Here is a 20,340-nt window from a genome sequence, read left to right on the forward strand (position 1 = left end):
GGAATGGATAGGGTTATACATGGAAACAGGACTGGCCATGACTGCTGGTTATTCAAGCTGAATGAGGTGTACAACAGGGGTTATGATGCTACTGTCTGCTTTTATCTGTTTGAAATTCTTTAAAATAAGAGGTTACAAACAGATAAATGAGTCAGGCTGAAGTGGGTATTTGATACTATACCAAGGATGTTGGACATCCATCCAAAGAAATAAGGAATCACACAGATTTGGAGTTTGGGATTCTTGTTACAAAATAGAGATCTGTGGAAGGTTAACCCCCTGTGGTACTGGGATTGTACTGGACAGGCTAGAGACCAGAGAACCAAGGCAGCGATATCAAGAACTGGGCTAGAGATATTAGGAAAGAGCTGCTATAATGAGCTAGAACCAGGGCTGGAGACAGACTTGGAAACTTTACATGCACTGAGGAGGATGAAATAATGCTATCTGCAGCAACATGGGTGGACCTAGAGAGGATCATATTAAGGGAAGTAAACCAGAAGGAGAAAGACAAATACAATGATACCACTCATAAGGGGAACCTAAAAAGATGTCATGAGCCGAGTTACAAAACAGTAATTACTCACAGCAACTAACAGACATAGACACTTTTATCTTTGGTAACATGTAGTTACCGAAGGGGAAGGGGAAGTGGGAGTCATAGGTTAGGAGTTTGGGATTAGCAGACACAAACTACTATAAACAAAATCAATAAACAATAAGGTCCTACTGTACAGCACAGGGAACTACATTCACTAGCTTGTAATAACCTATAATGAAAAAGAATCTATCTACTGATATCTATCTATCTGTAACTGAATCACAATGCTGTACACTAAAAACACAGCACTGTACATCAGTTTGAAAGGAAAAAACAAAGAAAGCATGACATTTCAGAAAAACTTACTTAGCTGATGAAACAATGAGTTGGGAATCTTTATATGCTATCAAATAGCTTTGATTCTTTGGATTATGCACTGTTACCTAAAAGGAAATTTTTGAAATTTCATGGCAATCCATAACATTCATTCATTAATTCATGCACCACACGCAGTGCTCTAAAAGACATAAAGATGAAGAAGGATTATCAGCCTTTGTCATCTAAGGAAATAGCAATCCCTGTGTTCTAAATTGAAAATAATAGAGTTATTGCTTTACTACAAAATTAAAACATCACTGTTATAGTTGCTTATTCATAATTAATATATTCTGTACCATACATTCCCAGTAATGAGTTACCAAGCTTTTTTTTATTCTTTAACACTTTTTATTGATTTATAGTCATTTTACAATGTTGTGTCAAATTCCAGTGTTCAGCACAATTTTTCAGTCATACATGGACATATACACACTCATTGTCACATTTTTTTCTCTGTGATTTATCATAACATTTTGTGTATATTTCCCTGTGCTATACAGTATAATCTTGTTTATCTATTCAGAAAAGAACAATCACTAATTTAATAAACAAGCTAATATTTAAAGTTCTTAAAGTGGATTCATCTAGGATTTTTAAAAATTATATTTATCAACTGTACTTGAAGCACCCTAGAAGAGCCAAGAAATAATTTCCATTTCATCTATGCCAGAAACTTTTCATTCATAATAGATCATTTTCCCACAGGTGTTTCAAAAAAATCCCCTGATAATCCAATCTGGCCAACACACAGTCTATGTGTCTTGAAATTCACTGGCAGCATAAATTCTAGTCTACTCTGAACTTAGTTACGTCATCCAGAAAATTCAAAAAACAAATATACTTATGGCATACAGTTCAGAAGTACTCTTCAAAGCCAAATATTATAAACTGTGATTATAACAATGTGACTAAGTAGTTACATCAAGAAAATTCATATTAATTAAAAAATAATAAAAACTTGACTGCATTTAACTATTATTTTCTACAAACAAGTTAATATATTTAAGCAGAATTCCACATTAAGGAAAGAACTATAACACTTGGCAATATGAACAAACAACACGCATGATTTCATATGGCGCAACAAACTTAAAAAAACTACACTGCTCATTTAACATGTTCTTTATCTTTGGTTGCTCAAGAATGCGTTACGATTTCAACTTGGATTAGTAAACGTAAAACTCTAGGGATGTTTAATATAAAACTATGACAGTCTCACACACAGAGTCATATCTAAGATTAAATAATTTCTCCCATTATTTGTTCATACTTACACTTACCTAAACTCATAAACATCTCTCTGCTCCCCATAATGAGGCCACTAGTTTCTGTTCATCTTCATCTCTTAAATGATCCACACATCTTTCACTAGGAGAAAAGAAATGAATATACATTAGCATGTTTCATCACCTCGATACTTATCCCCTTAACTAACATATAAAAGCCATCTGTACACATGCTATGAATATGCTAGAACTTCTCTGAATACTACTTATTCTAAGTTTTATTCTGTGCAGTGTTAAAATATGAGATTGTAATTAATTTTTTTAATCTCCATAACTCTCCCATATCAAAGTGTTAAGGCTTTATCTTTAAAAGATTTTCAAGATGCTACTAAAGAGAACAGATCTTTTCAAACTGCTGCAATTATTCTTTGAAGTATGTGAATTTTCTTCAGGCTTTAAATAATATATTAAAATGTTTTATGTATATATATCATAGCTTTACATTATGACCCAGACGACCCAAGAGCCAGAGTTCTTCTTTAACAAGTCTCCTGCTCATTTTGAAGTAGGAGACAGTAACGTGTCCATAGCTAAATGTCCAGTCTGAAAATGAGAAGCACCATTAATGAATATTGATGCACAACAAGAACTCTGAAGCAACAACTGTAGAGATTTAAAAAAAAATACTGCATGCAACCAGCCAACAGTATTTTGGGGGACTGTGTAATTAGGTTTGTTTGTTTGTTTACTTTTAATTTCTTTTTCAATAGAGGTACTGAGGATGGAGCCTCATGCATGCTAAGCATGTGCTCTACCACTAAGCTAAAACCCCACAGTAGTTTTATAACACACTAAATGCCTTTTTCTGTTAACCTAAACTTATTTAAATTGGTATCAGAAAAGTCTTAAACTGAAGAAATTTTTTTAAACATTTTTTATTGATTTACAATGTGTCAAATTCCAGTGGAATTTTTTTTTTAACCACTGGCTTATTTCAGAGAAAATCCATTATTTCCAGGAATCGATCATTTGCTAGTTCAATAAAATACATACCAGTACTGTTATTTCTACCATATAGAGGCTCAAGGGTGAGGCGGATAAACCAAAGGGTACATGTATTTCAACTATAGATCAATACATTGAATTAATTTATCACAAAAGTTGTAATAAGCACAATTGCATGAAGAGGGTGTGGGTGTGTCTAAATTTTTGCCTAATGGTAAAAACTGGTATCTTACTGCTATGCTGGGTATTTTTCTGTTTTGAAAATGAGCCTGTTTTTATGTATTTATCAGTTAACTGTATTTCTTCTACTGTGAGCCCCCCTGTCAAATATTCCTTCCTTATTCTCCAGCAAAGTTTATCTTTTTCATATTGTTCTCTATATTTTCTTATCTATTCTGAATAAAAATCCTTTGTTACTTTTAGGGTTTCAGATTCACCACTTTTAAACTTTACACTGCAGCGTTTAGCAGCTTGGATACCCATCATGCGGTCACCATGACAGCATTATACACAAATAATGATTTAGGACCACCACTAGAGGGAGCACAGAGCACTCAGAGCCTTATTTATAAACCAGCCTACTTTTTCTTTTCCTTTATTTTCCTTTCATTTCTATTTTTCATTTTTATTGTATTTCTTTTAAAAAAACACACATAGCCACAATCCCAATAAAGGGCAACCTGGTTCCTGCTGCAGTAAAGAAGCTTTAGTCTAACAAAAGAAATGCTTTAATTAAGCAAAGCTGAAAAGACCTGACTTTCTTCCAAAAGTGTCTTTCCTTTGAAAGAAACTTTACATTAAGTCCTCCTGACCTATTTGAAACTGAATATAAATTACGTATTTAGAAATGTAAAAAAATCTAATCAACAAAAATCTTAGTATTAATTTGATTTAGAAGAGATCTAATCACAGAATGCAACTTAAAGATTAATATAATTTATAATATAGCTCTTAATATAAACATGAAATACACAATACTGCATTTCCATAAAGTGTGGGTCAGGAGTAAAGCAGTCTAATATTTTTTGAGGCTTTCATTTATAACCTAGCAATTCCAGGATTTCTGTTATTCTGTCCACAGTCTTTAATTTTCTAATAAATAAAATTAAGCCACTAAATTTCAGTGAGGAAGTCACAAATAAACTATTAGAAAAGACAGAGACTTTCAAATTATGAATGAAGATAGCAACTGATTAATTAATTTATAATTCGTTACACAAACATGAAACTATAAAGGATATTTCACTTACTGCGGCACTCTGAGGTTTACTACCAGCGGCCCAGGTAGTTCTTCTGAGTCTGGATGGTTCCAAAGTCTGGCATTATATAGAGCTTTTGTAGGAAACTAGAGAAATGAGAAAAAAGGCCAACCATTTCCACCCTAGTGTGGTGCCTTATACAATTATCTTATTTTAAAAAAGAAAATCATAAAGAATAATTGAAATACAGAAACACACATCCTAGACAGAGGTCAGACAGTACCTGGCCCCGTAGCAGACATGGTGTCACTGGGCTTTTCTGCCACAAAATCAACATGAGCACTCGGGTAAAGGGTCCCAGGTCCCAGCCTGTCTCCTAATGGCTTTATGTTCTGAGAATGTAGAAATGGTACAAACAAAAGAGAGGGAAGGGGGAGGAGAGAACTGACATGTGATGCAACTAAAGTTTTAACTTTTCAGAAGTCACAGCTACATCTATATTATATTTATCTTAGGATACTGTAGCTTTTTTTTTCTTTTTGAGGTATGGTTGGCACACACATTAGGTCAGTTTCAAATGAGTAACATAATCATTCCATACCTGTACATATTGTGAAACAGTCACCGCAAGTCAGTTGATGAGTCCAAGCTGTTACTGTTTGCCACTTAACAGGCCAATAAACCAAGAGAGGAGTTGCTGGGACAAGGAATAGTGACTTTATTCAGGAAGCCAGCAGATGGAGATAATAGCAGACTGGCGTCCCCAAAAACCTTCTTACCCGAGTTCAAATTCAGATTTCTTTCATACTAAAAGGGGAGGGGTTGTGGATGGTTGGTGAAAACCTCCTGGAACCTGAATCCCTTCTTTGCTGCTGTTGATCTGGTCACAGTGTTCCTATAAATCTCCACAAGACCAATGTTCTTCTGTGTTTTGCAACTTTTTATTTCTATATGAATGGAAAGGTGTTCTTCTTTAAGGGTCAGAGCCTGGAGAATAGGCTCTCCTGTACATTTCAGGCTAGAGACAACATTCTCTTAGTGATTACTTTGTAGCAAAACCAATAGAATACAAAGCTTAAAATACAAGAAACAGATCCACATGGAGTCAGGTCTGTTCTTCCTTATTTGAAGTCTAGATGAACTTCCATCACCATACACGCGTAAACAATTTTTTTTTTCTGGTGAGAATTCTGAAGGTCAACTCTCTTAGCAAGTTTCAAATATGCAATATAATATTATTAAGTATGGCCACCACGCTGCTTCTTACATCTCCATGCCTCATTTGTATTAAAACTGAAGTTAGTTCCTCTTCACCTTCACCCATTTCTCCGCACTCACCTCCTGCCTCTGGGACCACCAATCTGTTCTCTGTATCTATGAGCTTGGATCTCTTTCTCAATTCCACATATAAGTGAAATTCTCCAGTATTTGCCTTTCTCTGAGTTATTTCATTGAGCATAATGCTCTTGAGGTCCTTCCATATTATCACATAGCAAGATTTCTTTCTTTTATTTGGCTATTTTGTTGTACACCTATATCACCATTCTTTATCCACTCATCTGTCACTGAACACTTGGGTAGTTTCTACATCTTAAGCGTTGTAAATAATGCTGCAGTGAACATTTGGGTGCATATATCTTTTCAAGCAAGTATTTTGCTTATATGCATGACCATGATATTGAGCAGTACACAAGCAACTGACACAATGTAGCTGACTGTACTTCAATTTTTTAAAAAAAGTTAGTGTTTTCCTTTTCTTTGGATACATACCAGAAGTGGGTAGCAGTGTTGTATGGTAGTACTGTTTTGAATTTGTTGAGAAAACTCCATTCTGTATCCATAGTGACTGCACCCATTTACATTCCCATCAATAGTGCACAAGGGTTCCCTATTCTCAATATCCTCTCCAATATTTGTAATGTCTTAGCCTTTTCTGTTGTTGTTGTTGATAATAGCCATTGTATTCAGTGTGAGGTGGTATCTCATTGTGGTTTTCATTAGCACCTCCTTGATGATTAGTGACACTGAACTTCTGTTCTTGTACCTATTGGCCACCTGTATATCTTCCTTAAAAAGTATTCATTTAGATCTTCTACCCATTTTATAATCATAGAGCTTTTTTACTTTTTGTTTCCTATTGATTTATATGACTTCTCACATGTTTTGGATATTATCCACATGTCAGTTATGATTTTCAAATACTTTCTCCCATTCAGAGGGAGCTTTTTTGTTGATGGTTTCCTTTGTTGTGCAGAAGCCTTTGAGGTTCACGTGGTCCCACTTGTTTATTTTTGTTTTTGTTTCCTTTGCTCTGGAGGCAGATCAAAAAAAAAAAAATTATCACCAAGGCTGACATGAAGAAGCTGCCTGCCTTTTTTATTTCTAGAGGCTTTATAGTTCCAGATCTGACATTCAAGGCTTTAATCCATTTTAAGTTAATTTTTGTGGATGGTGTGAGATGGTGGCTCAGTTTCCTTCTTTTGCTTCTGGCTGTCCAGCATTCCCACCAGCATTTACCGAAGAGATTATCCTTTCCTCATTGTATATTCTTAGCCATTTGTTGTAAATTGACTTAAGTAACTGATGATAAATGCATAGATTTATTCCTGAGCTCTGTATTTGGTTCCATTTATCTGTAGGTTTGTCTAGGCCAATGCCATACTGTTTTGATCACTATAGCTTTGTAATATAGTTTGACATGAGGGAATGCGATGCCTCCAGCTTTGTTCTTTCTCAAAAAGATTGTTTTTGCTATTGGGTGTCTCGTGTTTCCATACAATTTTTAGGATTTTTTGTCCTATTTCAGTGAAGAATGCCATTGGATTATATGAAAGATTGCATTAAGTCTGTAGATTTTGGGTATATGGACATTTTAATATTAACTTTTTCAATCCACGTGGATGGAATATCTTTCCATTTATTCCTGTTGTCTTCAATTTCTCTCACTGAGGTCTTATACGGTATTATGGACATTGTACATCTGAACTTGGGTGTGCATCAGTTGAGGTGAAACAAATGACTAGCTGGATATTCTAATTCAATTATTCCCTGTGCCTTTGAGAACCAGATTTGCCAGTGAGGAAGAAACAAGAAACAGATGTCACAGAAGAGGTTAAGTAAAAAATCTCACAGTTCTCAATTTGAATTGGATGTATCTGTATAAACAACAGAGAATTTTCTCAAATTTGTAGTATCTAGCACTTCCTAGGGAAAAGACCTAGAAATGATGATCAAGCCAGAAGCAGGGGGGATACCAGTGTCAAATATTTAGTATTCAATATTATTTCCCACTAAAAGAAACTAAGGTTTCTTGGAGAAATTACTGATTCTAGTCCTGGGCAGGAAACATACAAGATGAGCTTGAAACATCTTGGCAAACCAGATGTCAAGGAAGCTTTCAGGCTACTCGGGTCACATCAAAAGGACTTAAGAGCTAACCTGAAGGGGTTCTAACTGGTGACAAGATGAGACAGTTTGAACATCAGCAAATACAATAACTGCAGTGTATTTATAATCCATCAAATAGGTTTTAATCCTTGACTTCATCTTGGTTTTCAAAATTCATCATCTATGCAGGATGACAAAGTAGTAATTCATTGTCTTAATAATGGATTAATAAATGAAAAGAAAGAAGCATCTAACCTGCCTTTCCTCTATGAACTGCTTCAATGGGTAGCTGTAGATGGAGGGAAGTGTCCCATTACAAAATTAAACCAGCTGATAAATGAAAAAGAAATGATGTAATTAGAATATCATCCTTCTTCACCCCCAAATGGACAAACCAATGTAAGCACTGAACATCATTGCTGCTAACACCTCAAAAATAGACAGGCAACTTGACTTTTTGTCATTTGATGAAACAGCACACCAATACCTAGGGTCTCATCAAACATCTTGATCTTTAGTCCGATCAAGCCTCTGAATACCCACCTCAAGACCCAGCTCAGGAGTCACTTCTTCCAGGATGCCTCCCACGATTGCTCCCAAACTAGATAAGGCACCCAATCTGCGCCCAGGGCCCCCGGGCTGGCTACGTTCTCCTGTGCCACAGATCATACTCTTAGCCCACTTGTCTGTCCCTGCCACACCCAGTAGGCAGGATGGGCAGCCTGCCAGAGCTCTCCCAGAGAGTGGCCTTGGCCCAGCTGGAAACTATCCCATCAGCCCTGCCAAGCCTCACGGCCCTAAGGAGGGTCCCATTTCTCCCTCCACCTCCACTGCCTGCTTTCTCCAGCTTAAATTAATAATTTTAAAGTAATTAAGCCCAGCAAACCATAACTGATTGAGTAAGAACTGCTGGTGGCTGGCAGAGCTGTGAAGCATCACTTCTGCCTAAGCCTGAGTTTGGAGGGCAGTGGGGTAGGGGCCTGATCCCAGGTCCACACTCTTGGGGCCTAACCACCCCGTGGCAGAGATAAACCCCTCTGAGCATCCAGCCACCTACTGAGACTGTCAGGAGACTTCTTAACGAGATTAGGCAGAGCCCGAGAGAGCTCTGTCTCATGTGTGGAGGATTTCTATTCAATTATTCAGAGCAGGACAGAACCTGCCCAGGAGGATGCGGGAGCCCTTGTCAATAAGGCAGCTCACTCCTGCCCTCCTATTCTGCCATGGTCAGTCCAGCCCCTCAGGGTCCATGGTAGCCTGGGGCAGAGTCCCCACCAGACAGAAGGAGGAGCAGAGCTGGCCTGGGGTATGGGGCAAAGCCAGGTCTCTTGCTGCCAACCTGGGATTTCTCCCCCTCCCTGGGAACCTAGGTGAGCTCTGAGGGGTGACCACAAATGAGCCATCCCTAAGGCAGCAGACAGCCCTGCCCACAACAGGGTGTGGGGATAGGAAAGACTCTCCCAAGTGGAAAACGCTGAGTCTGGGGCCAAGGTTATGGGTTGTGCTCCACCTCCTGGCCATCAGGTCCTCCTCCCTTCAGGACTTCAGGGTGTGAAGAGAGGTCCCGGTCACATCACATTCCCAGGGACCCTCAGGACACCTGGGGGGAGGGGCTTAGACCCAGGATCCTCTCCCTTCTTTACCCCTCCCAGCCCTTGCCCCACCAGGCTGGTCCCCACCCTTCCCTCACTGCCCAGATCAGCTCAATCTTTCCTATGAGCCTGAAACACTCATATCTTTTACTCAAAGCCTCATGACCTTTGGGCCAGTGCAAGTGTCTCTCCCCACAAAAGCCTTCCTGCACTGCCCAGCCTCATCTGGTCTCCTCCCTGACCACATGGGCACAGAACAGAGCTCAAAGCCTGGCTCTTTCCTTTCTAATGCTGCCAGCCCCCAGAGAGCTTTCAAGTCCTCAAAGTCTGAGGTCTGGAATCCACTGTGCAGAAAGGTCTGGTCCCCAGTGTGGCTGCACAGCCTCCAGTCCAACCCCGATCCCCAGGGCACCCAGTGGGCAGAGAAGCCCCATGCAGCACAGCTGCTCTCACCTCCAGGGGGCAGCAAAGAGAAGGCGGAGGGCAAGCTCATGTTGTGTGAACCCAGCCTCCTTTCTCTTCTTCAGATGACACCACCCACATCCATTCTGCCCCTTTCACTCTCAGCTCAGGGACTGGCATCCCACTCCCCTGGCACCAGGACTGGTCTGCGAGGAGACTGTCTCCACGCCGGGCCCATGAGCAGCAATCCTAGGACACTTGGGAGGCTCTTGTTAAACAGTCTCCCTCTTCCCGTGGGGCAGGACCAGGGGGCTGGGCTGATTAGACATGTGCCTGCAACAGCCTGGGGGCTCTGAATGGGTAAGGCTGCCTGGGAGGGAGGCCCACCCCCAGGTAGGCAGGGACAGGGTGTGGAAAAGGAGGCCATGTCCCAAGGATACCATTTGGGCCCCTGGATCCAGCCATGCCCTATCTGCTTAGGCCGGTACAGGTGTTCCTGACACCCACATGACTAATATAACTAACACAGAGAGTGACTTCAGACCCTCGGCAGGATTCCCTGACGTGAGGCTGGGGGGTGGTATTCTCAGGTGGTCCAACTTAGCAGTTTCACAAGCACACATGGGGCAACAGCTTCCTCTCAGACATGTGAAGCAGAAACTCCACATCACCCAGGGCACCGTAGCTCTGCCTCCTTGTCACGGAAGTGGGGTCCTGACAGGAAGGGGCTCTCCAAGCAGACGAGCCTTGGACCCACCCACCACCAGAGTCTCAGCCCATCTGCAGGTGTTATGCCTGGGAGCTCACTAGGGCACACAGACAACACTCCTGTGTGTTTGCAGGCCCACACGTGTACATGCCATAGGTACACTCACACGGCCACACAACAAACACTTGCTCTGCTCCTGCATTGCTGGGAGTTGTGAGAGGCAGAACAAATGGTGCCTGCACTCCCAGACCCCACAGGTGACCCCTATGACATGTGGGGAGATGGGCAGGATGGCGTGGCCACAGAGCGAAGGCCCCAGCCCCCTCAGGGACAGAGCAGCCAGGGAGGGCTTCCTAAAGAATGCCCCAGAGGCAAGGCTGGAGCAGAGCTGGCACGCAGTCCCTGCCCGGCTGCACCCCGCCATCTAGAAGCTTCCCTGGAGCACTCACCAGCACTGCTCAGTGGGAGCTGATACTCATAACAGACCCGCTGTCCTCCCTTTAATGAAGTTCCAGGAGCTAAGCAGCCTGACACAGCTGGACCCCCGATCTGTGCTCCCCAGGTGGCTCCTGATGAGGACTCCATCACTAACAACACAGAGCTTCAAAGCCCCTTTAGCCCTGGCTCACCAGGAGCGTTCTAATTCCTGCTTCCTCAGAGGCCAGCGCAGGAGGGTTGGTAGCCACTTCCTTGCAAATGGGCACCGCTCACCACCTGCGGCAGGGGTGTGGGGGTAAGGGGGTCGGCAGCTCGAGCAGCCAGGCTCGCAGGCCCCACACCTCCAGTTGCTCCTCTCTCCCCCTCCCCCTTCCCTTCCCCAAGTCATCATCCCCATTTCACACATGTGGAGAATGAGGCCAGGGAGGGGGTCTCCCAAGCCCGCCAGAGGATTCCCAGGTGGGAGACAACAGAAACCCAGATGAAAATGAACATCGTTACAAAACAGAAAGAGACTCACAGACACAGAAAACAAACTTATGGTTACCAGGGGGAAAGCAGAGGGGAGGGATAAATTGGGAGTGTGGGATGAGCAGACACAAACTACTACATACAGACCAGATAGACAACAAGGTCCTGCTGTAGAGCACGGGGAGCTGTACTCACTAACTGGTAATAACCTATAACTAGAAAGAACACCTGTAGATGCATAACTGAATCACTATGCTGCACAAAATAAACCAACACAACACTGTAAACCAGCTATACTTCGATTAAAAACAGAAGACTAGAAACCCAGTTCCTTGCTCATACCCAACAACCAGACAGCAATCACATCACACAGCCTCCAAGGCCAGCACCCGGAGCCCAGGGTGAGCATCTGCTTCCCCTGGGTAACCTCCCTTCCCTCGCCAGCCACTCCCAGCCCCACAGGCACATCTCAGAGGGGACGGACAGACCCGTGGCCCTGACCCCTGACAGAACAGCTCAGGAGGGGAAACACCTTCCAGAAATGAGTCCCCCAAAACTATTCCCCGCTCCAGACGGTGAGCATGGGAAACCCCTCGGTGTGACTGTAGCCTTTGTGCTGGGCCTCAGCATCCCCCGTGGAAGTGGTCCCTGCCCGGGAGAGGCTGTGCCATCACCTCCTATCATTTCTTGCCAGGAGAGACCTTCAAATCCAGAAGCTGACCAGGAGGGAAAGGCCGGCTCAATGAGGTGGCAGGGTGGGGCAGCTATAAATGCAACAAGCCCCACATGCCATGGGACCCCGAGTGGCTCTGAGCATGACCCCAAGCTTGAGGGTCTCAGAGAACAGAGGTCCCATGTGTCCATCTGCCCTGTTACCCATCCAGGGGCTTTTACTGATTAGTGCCAGGCACCAGCTAAGTTCTCCACTGTCCTTACCTCATTTGGTCCTGGAAACAACCTGTTAAGGGAGGGACCACTGTCCCCATCTTAGAGGCAGGAAAGCTGAGGTCAGTAAATTAAGTCCCCTATCAAGAGACATCAGGGATGCTGTGTGTTCAGAGGGGCAAGGACAAAATGAACAATTCCAAAAGACAACCGAATGAGAAATATTCAGGCTGCAGGATGTGAAGCCTGAAAAAGTCTGAGGGCACAGTGGCTGTCTTTAAACGTCTAAAGGGCTGTGGGGTGGAGAGAGCCTCAGGCCACTGTACCCCAGTGTAAGGGCCCTCGGAGCTGCAGGGATCTCACCCCACACATGTGGGCCCTGAGGCAGTGGGAGGCCAACCCCCTCAGTCAGAGCCTGGGAGGGAGGGAGGAAGAGGCCAGTGAGGGCAGGGGCCCTGCAACCACCCAGGACTGAGGGGGAGGAGCACATGATGTCTGCAGCCATGACAGGGAAGGCAGCCAAGACCCTGGGGCGGAACCAAGTCAGGGCCCCTCAGCTCCTGTCACCGGCCTCCCAAGATGGGCACCACTGTGACACGCCCCGGGAGCCCAGCCCAGTGCCGAGTTCCTGTCTCAGAGCTTCGGGCCCAGAACCCAGACAAGGGCCCAGAGTGTGGCCCCACCCTTCCTCCTAGGCCTCTGGATACTCAGACAAAAGGATGGAAAAACCCCCCAGCCCCAGGCCAGGAGCAGAGCTAAGGCAAGGCCTAATGCCTCTGCCTTTGCACCGAGCAGGAGGGCTGCGTACGGAAAAGAGAGCACGGAGACCGCCTGCCAGGCCAGGCCCGGGCCGAGCCTGCAGGGGCTCAGGCCACGTCAGGGCCGGCACACGGACAGACTGAGCCAAGAGCTCTAGCCAAGGGGCTGGAGAGGATGGTGTCTAGCCAGTGGGGTCCATGTCTCTGCCCTGACCTGGGGGTTGGTAGAACCAGGCAGGGCCCAGAGACCAAGGGGTGTCATGTATTCTTGTCCAGGGAACAGGAGAACAGAGCAGATAGTAGCCAGGACATAAAGAGAAACAAGGCCCACTTAGGGTTCAATGGGTCACCGCCCAAACCCTTAACTACAACACGGGGCTCAGCACAGCGCTGCTGGGCTCCCCAAAGTTGGCTGCTTGCCAACAGCCTCCTTCCTGCTGTGTGTACATGACCTCTCTATATCCACCACCACAACACTGAGGTAGCCCCACTTCACAGACACTGAAACTGGGGCTTGGACAGGGAAAGTGACCTTTTAAGATCACACAGCAGATCAGTCACAGAGCTGGGATTTGAAACTGGCTCTGCCTGACCCCTGCCCACCAAATAGAGCAAGTTATGGGCTCTACAGCCAGCTGTTCAGGGGCTGGGCCAGGCTGGCTGGGTTCTGTCTGCGATGCACACTCAGAAGTGTAAGGCTGCAGCAAGACTGCAGTTCCACGCAGCAGCGGCCACGGGTTCCCAGAGCCCCGCCCACACAGGTGGCTGCAGGCAGCAACCCTGTGAGTCACTTCATCAATATCAACCTGCTTCCCTGCTCTTCTTCCCACCCCCCACCTCCAAGCCTGGCCTGGCCCAACTCCATTCCTTCCCTGGACCAACAGCGCCCACCTCTGGCCCAGGCAGGGATGGCAAGAGCGCAGCTCCTCCAAAACCAGAGAAGGGCAGCCGAGAAAGGCAGGCCAAGGCACAGAGGGGCCGTGAAATGCTGTGCCTCCAGGCTTGTGCTCCTCAGAGGAGAGACTACGGGCTTGGGTGCCAGAGGCTCCTCTGTAGGCAGCGAAGAAGACACCAGCCCACCCAGGTCAGGGGGAGGGGCACCACCCCAGACACCCAGCGCACAGACACACCCACCCACAAACACAACAAAAAGAGGGCCCTGAGCCACACACGCCTATGCCACCAGCGCTGGGCACACAGACTGCCCCACAGAGCTGGAAACAAGCCTCACATGCCTGTGACATGGCCCGCAAGGAGCCGAGCCCACCTGCTCACAAGCTCTCCACTCCAGTCCTGCAGGGCAGAGCACTCCCAGTGCCATGGCTTTGGTGGGCCAGGAAGGGAGCCGCACCTTGTGTAGCACGGTGACTGCCCAGGGACACAGGGGGCCCTGCGCTGCCCAGATGGTAACAACCCCGCTAGTCTCCAGTGCTGTGCTGCCTGGCAGGCCCCACCCCTGTTAGCCCTGGGCACAGGGGCCGGCCACTCACCTTCCTGCAGGGCCAGAAAAGGGTTGTTGACCTCGATGACCTTGACAGAGCAGGTGATCTTCTAGGTCTGCAGGATGTCATCACTGAGGCTCAGGTCTGGTACAGCCAGCTGGAAATGCCCTGTCATCCTTGGGCACATTCTCCTGGAAGATGGCACCTGGAGGAGAGGAGGGGTTAATACCAGGCCTAGAGAGGGGCTCTCCTTCCCCACCTCACCCCCTACCCTTGGCCTTTAGGTGCTCGCAGGACTGAAGGTTGCCAGGTGGTGGGAGTTCTGGGCTGGAGTTCCAGCCCGATAGGAGAGATTAAGGCTCTCCTTGGTCCACCAGCACAGAAATACACCCGCCCCCATAGGCCAACACACTTGACATGAGTTACACATGCACATGGCACATGCTGCCACCAGGTCACACAAGTCTCTCACAACCAAGCCACCTCATGTATGAGCCATGCCCCACAGAATGGAGTCAAGCTGGCATGACCTCAGGCAGCACCTAAAGGCCCTGACATGGTCATGGGAATATCATCCCAGGAGCCAGAAAATTTCCCCGCAGGCCAATGGCCCCGGCCCCTATCCCCAAAATGGATCGATGACTTCCGTCTGCCCTGCTGGCCTAGAGCAGAGCAAGCAGGTCTGCAGGGGCTTTCCTGTGCCAGGGGCTTCTTTATGCAGGGCTTTTGGTGACTGATGACAGGCAGCTCAGTCCCAGCCTGGCTGCCTGGGCTCTGCCTCCTGCTCTCCATCCCTCCCTGCTTTTTCTTCTTCCAAGTACATTGGGGGTCTCTGGAAGGGGGGATTGGAGAAAGTTCCTAGACTCCTTGCCTCCTGACACAGGAAGGCTGAGGAGCCCAGAAGGGGCCATTCTTAAACCGTGAACAGCTCCTCCAGGGTGACCTCCAGCTGGACTTTTCATTCTTGCCTTGGCCAACTCTGTGCACTTGCACCTGAGAGCAGTCAGACTTGCCAGAGCCTGGCTATGCAGCCTGGACAGCTCTGGAGTCCTCCCTCCTCTCCAGGCCCTGAGGGTCATCACAGTCCCAGGGCTGGACCCAATGATCCCCGGGCTGGGGGTTGGGCAGGAGGAGGGAGGTCCCCTTCCACGCTATAGCCAGAGCTGCAACGCTGACCTCCAGACCCAAGCCCCACGGACATCACCACCCACCACTGGGAAGCAGGCTTGGTTCGGGTCTCTGCCTGGGGATTGCAGTGCACCAAGCCCAGGCCTAGTCCCTCACCACCCCTCATACCCCTGCCTGGCCTGGCCCATCATTCCTGCCTTCTGACACCTCCCAATCCCCATTTCTCTGGGCTCCTTGGTCTTTCCCAACTGCTATAAAGGCTACTGTCGAGGAGCTCCCCAAAAGCAACCCGTCAGTCCCCCAAACTTGCCCAACTTTCTGGGATTTCCCTATGCTGCTACCAAGTCCCACACACTCCCCATCCACAGGCCTCCTCCTCCTCTCCTCTGTCTCATCTTTCCTCTCCTGGTTCTCCCTCCATTGGTCGCATCCTGCTCATCTTGCACACACACACTCCCCCAACACACCACTGCCCAGGCTTCTCCCCTGGCTCTCATTCCCCAGACCATCTGCCAGCCCCCAACACCTGGGCCTTGGGAAACTCTGGGGCTGTCACCACAATCAGATACACACACTCTCCCACACCCACAATGAGAGATACATAGACACACACACCAGGGAAACAGGCAGACACTGTGTTCACTCTAACAGGCTGACAGTCATGCACACACCAACACAAGCTAGGATGCTCTCTTACAGTGACATCAACATGGTGCCAGGCACATACACAGTCACACATGCTGACAACACCCACCCACCCACATTCACCCACAGTTCAGGTTGGGCCTCTTTGATCCTGCCCTGCCAACCTGGTGAGACCAGGGCCCTTTCTGCCCCGATTCCCGCTGCTCTCACCCGAGAGTAAAGGCTAGCGCTACCCTGCCTGAGGCCCAGCCAGGGTCTAGATATGCCTCTAGCCTGGGGCTCCCCACAGCTTAGGCCCTAAGTGTCCACAGAGGCCACAAGGCCCCACGGGGGTACTGGAAACGGGGAGAAGTGGGAGCCCTCAGGAGCAAGGAGCTGCCCATGCACATCTCCCCCACGGGGCGGCGCGGCCTGGCCCTTCTAGGGAGCACCACCCCCAAGCCCCTCAGCTCAGGGAACAGCCAAGTTTGCACGCCATGTGCCCCCCACACCACTGGGGCCCCTTGCTCAGCCTCTGTCCTGCTGCCCACCGCACCTACTGAGATGGAAGAGTCGACCTGCACCGACACGCATTGGCATATCCAGCGGAGAAGTCACAGTGTCAGTGTTTCCATGTCCCCTGGGCACAGGGCTCATCTGCCCAGGGCAGGGCGAGGCTGAGGGCAGCGTGGAGCAGGGAGGCGCCAGTCCGGGTGCAGTCCCTGGGAGCTGAGCCAGGTGCATTTTCCCCGGCCTGCCTGCCCCAGCCCAGCCCAGTGCCATCAGGCCCCTGCTCTGAATCTGGTGGTGCCTGTGGCAGCCGGGCCCACACAGCGGCTCATGGCTCACAGTGTGTCTGGGCCCCTGCAAGGAGCAAAATGCAGAGGAAGCCCAACCACCCACCCTCGGGTCCGCTCCTGTTCCCCTCCCTGCCCGCCTCCCTCCCCTCCACCCTCCTCTTGACTAGGTGACTGCGGAGTCTCAGCCTTGCCCCGTGCAGCTTGGAGAGGGCGCCAGGTGCTCCTCACTCCCAGCCTGGGGGATGCTCAGACGCCAGGATGGTGGGGGGAACCACTGGGGCTGCGATGTGCAGAGACTTGGAGGCCCGGGGCCTTGCGCCCCCTGTTCGCCAGACGTGAAAATGAAGAAGTGTAGGACTCGCACTGCCCTCAGGGGTTTCCGGAACCCACTGGTGTCCACCGACCTCAGCCATTCAGTGCCTCACGCCACGACCCCCGTCCTAGGCAGAGACCCTCATGGAGCCAGGCCAAGGATAGCCAGTAGAAAGATGGGGAGGGACGCTGAGCCAGGCACCATGATGCAAGGGGACCCGCTGGTGGCCAAACTTCTGGAGCAGAGCTATGGCCATGGGCTGGACCCTAGATGGCCCCTGGGACCTTGGCAGGTGCCCATCCCCTGCCCTACAACTCGGGGCTCAGCAGCGAGTCAGGCAGGATGCTCGGACTCTGAAGCCCAATTCATGGCGAGAAACCAGCGCATCCCTCACCTCAGCGCCTGGAGGTGAGGAGCTTTCCAAGGGGCTGGCCTGCTCAGACTCCAACCCTGCACGGAGCCTTTGACACATGAGCTGGGGTTGGGAGTTCCTTTCTCTGAGCCAGTGGAGAGCGGGGCTCTCTACACCGCTAGGTGAATGCTTCTGGCCAGGCACCACCACCAGACGTAGAGGTAAGCTATTTGGGCCCCAGCCTGGGAGGAGGTGACAAGCCTGAAGGGTAGCCACCATTCCCCACCGCCCCACCCCCCACCAAGTTTCAGACAGACTGGGCTCCACATGGCACACCCAAGATTTGGGGGAGACAGCTGAGTGTTCCCAGACAAAGATTCCATGGAAGTTTGATCTGGGAGCACCTGGCAGAGCCTCCTACCAGGGTCCACTCCTGGGCACCCCTTAGCCCTGTCGTTGGCCTGACCCCAAGGCCTCTACCTTGATCAGGATCAGGTGCTGGGCATGAGAGATTCAGAGATGCTTTCCTAAAACTCCCCACTCAGAGGAGAGGCAGGCAGTTAAACAGATTATTAAAAGATGTGGCAAGGACCACAAGTGCCAGGTATGCACAGGCACGTCCTGGGCTGTGATCTAGTCTGGGAGGAAGAGCCAGAGGATGGCTGCCTGGAAGAGGTGACAGCTCTAAAGGCTGAGTGAGGGTTACCAAAGGAGAAGGAAGTGAGGCTTTCAGGCATTGAATGCTAGTTAGCCAGCCAAAGCAAGAGCAAAACAAAGTGTGTGTATGTGTGTGTGTGTGTCTGTGTGTGTCCATGTGTCTGTGTGTGTCCATGTGTCTGTGTGTCCATGTGTGTGTGTGTGTGTGTGTCCCCGTGCTGCCTGCCATAGAAGTCACTGGCAAATTTTACCTTGGAAAGATGGGGGAGGAGGCCGTGGACAGGGGCCAGTGCAGGCTTGGAGAGCAGTGAGGCAGCCCTTGCAGTAGCTGATGGGACTGACTCGGTTGGGCAGGGGCAGCCAAGGGGAGAGGAGAAGCTGGCTCAGAGAAACAGTAGGGAGCCACATGGACTGGCAAGGTGACTTTCAGGATGAAGAGCCAATGGGCAGAAACAGAAAATTGACCAGATATGCAGGAGGCCGAGCTGTCCAGCTGAGTGTGGTGCTCACACAAAGGCACTTCCTCAAGAAATCCATCTTGGCCTTGAATTGTAAAACATGCTCCACTCAGGCTCTACAAACTCTCCATGTCTCCCTTTTCATTCCCTGGAAATTCTACCATGTACTGGCTGAACAGCTGCAGACACAGGATAAATAAAGGATGGATTTTATTATATAACAGTCTGGTGGTACCTATGGGGACTGTCTCCACCTCAGAAGCGTGGCAGTATATTCATCCTCTAGGGGCTCAAACTTGAGAGTAAGAGCCACAGGGTCAGGGATTCCACAAACACTTGTTTGGACCCCTGCAGTATGGTAGTAAAGCAGGCATGTGATAATTCTAACCCAGTTAGAAGGTTTTGTTGATGTTATGCTAGGCAGAGGTAGCATGACTGCAGTGAGGCCAATCTCAAGGCCCCCTTCCAAATACTAAGAAATTTTGAGGAGACAGACAGTTTTGAGAAGACTTCTGTCAGTTTCTAGTTTGGATGATGAGGTCCCTCTAGTTTGTGACCTGAGGGCTATGACTCAGGCTGGCTTTCCCCTGGAAGCTCTTGGCCAGAGTATCCCCTTCCTCTCCATCTCCCACAGTGTGGGGTCCTTCCCCATCCCAAGATGCTCAGCTCCTAATGCTCATCCTCCTGCACTCCCAAGCCAAGCCAGTTTTCCCTGCTGGACTGGAATGGCCTGGGGAGCCCTTCACTAGCCAGGAGGGGCATTCTGCACAGGTCCCATTTCTCCTAGAGCTGGGAGGCAGCCCCAGAGATGACTGGGGCACTATGCCCCGTACCTCTAGGCAAGACTTTTTGAATCCTGTCTGCCACCTGAAGTTGGGATTACCAGTTTCCAAGGACATTGGCTATTATTGGGGCTTTATCAGGCTCATCAAATCTTTAAGACTTATTGATCCTGGCCAGCCCCATCCCTTTAAGAGCTGATAACCTCAAGGACTGCAAAAGCTGGCTCCCCTAAAGCAGACTCCTGGGGAAGCAACTCAACCTGATGAACAAGTTCACCCCAACTCTAAGCCCAGCTGGAGAAGAGAGATTAGCAATCTCTGGGTCATACACTATAAATCCATTTCACAGAGGGGAAAACTGAGGCTCAGAGGAGTAACTTGCCCAAGACATCAGGTGAGATGCTGGCAGACCCAGGACTCAATCCTCTGTTTGCTCCTCACTAAACAAAGATGTAGTCATAGAAATTAAAAGTGGGTCAATAAATCCTTCATTTGAACAGACTTTAGCCAACACAGGTGATCCTTTTTTTCTAAAAAGATCTTTAGTTATACCAATTCTAGCTAAATTTATTCAATATTTACCATAGGTAGGCACTGTGCTCAGCACCTACATCTTACTAGGAGATGGTATTCCCATTTCCCACTTGGGAAAGGAGGTGCAAAGCGATACCCTGAGCCCATCAGGAGTCTTAATGGGAACACTACTGCAGAGTGTAGTAGTGTAATTTGCCACCAAACCTGCAGATGAAATGGCAAGGGAAAGAAAACATGGTGGCCCGGTAGGAAACCACAT

General features: G+C 48.1%; 1 protein-coding gene across 1 annotated transcript in view; it reads right to left on the reverse strand.

Annotated features, from left to right (window-relative positions):
• Positions 1–20,340, reverse strand: part of LOC116279493 (zinc finger protein 532-like) — a 52,221-nt gene that overhangs the window by 11,615 nt on the left and 20,266 nt on the right. Inside the window, exons 2-7 of the mRNA XM_072970907.1 lie at positions 14,482–14,638; positions 7,992–8,066; positions 4,633–4,741; positions 4,401–4,495; positions 2,200–2,287; positions 908–1,058 (exon numbers count right to left, since the gene is read on the reverse strand). The gene's annotated coding sequence lies outside the window, so the exon portion shown is untranslated. The remainder of the gene's footprint in view (positions 1–907; positions 1,059–2,199; positions 2,288–4,400; positions 4,496–4,632; positions 4,742–7,991; positions 8,067–14,481; positions 14,639–20,340) is intronic.

This window comes from Vicugna pacos, chromosome 11, assembly GCF_048564905.1.
Source record: "Vicugna pacos chromosome 11, VicPac4, whole genome shotgun sequence".
NCBI classification, from domain to species: Eukaryota; Metazoa; Chordata; class Mammalia; order Artiodactyla; family Camelidae; genus Vicugna; species Vicugna pacos.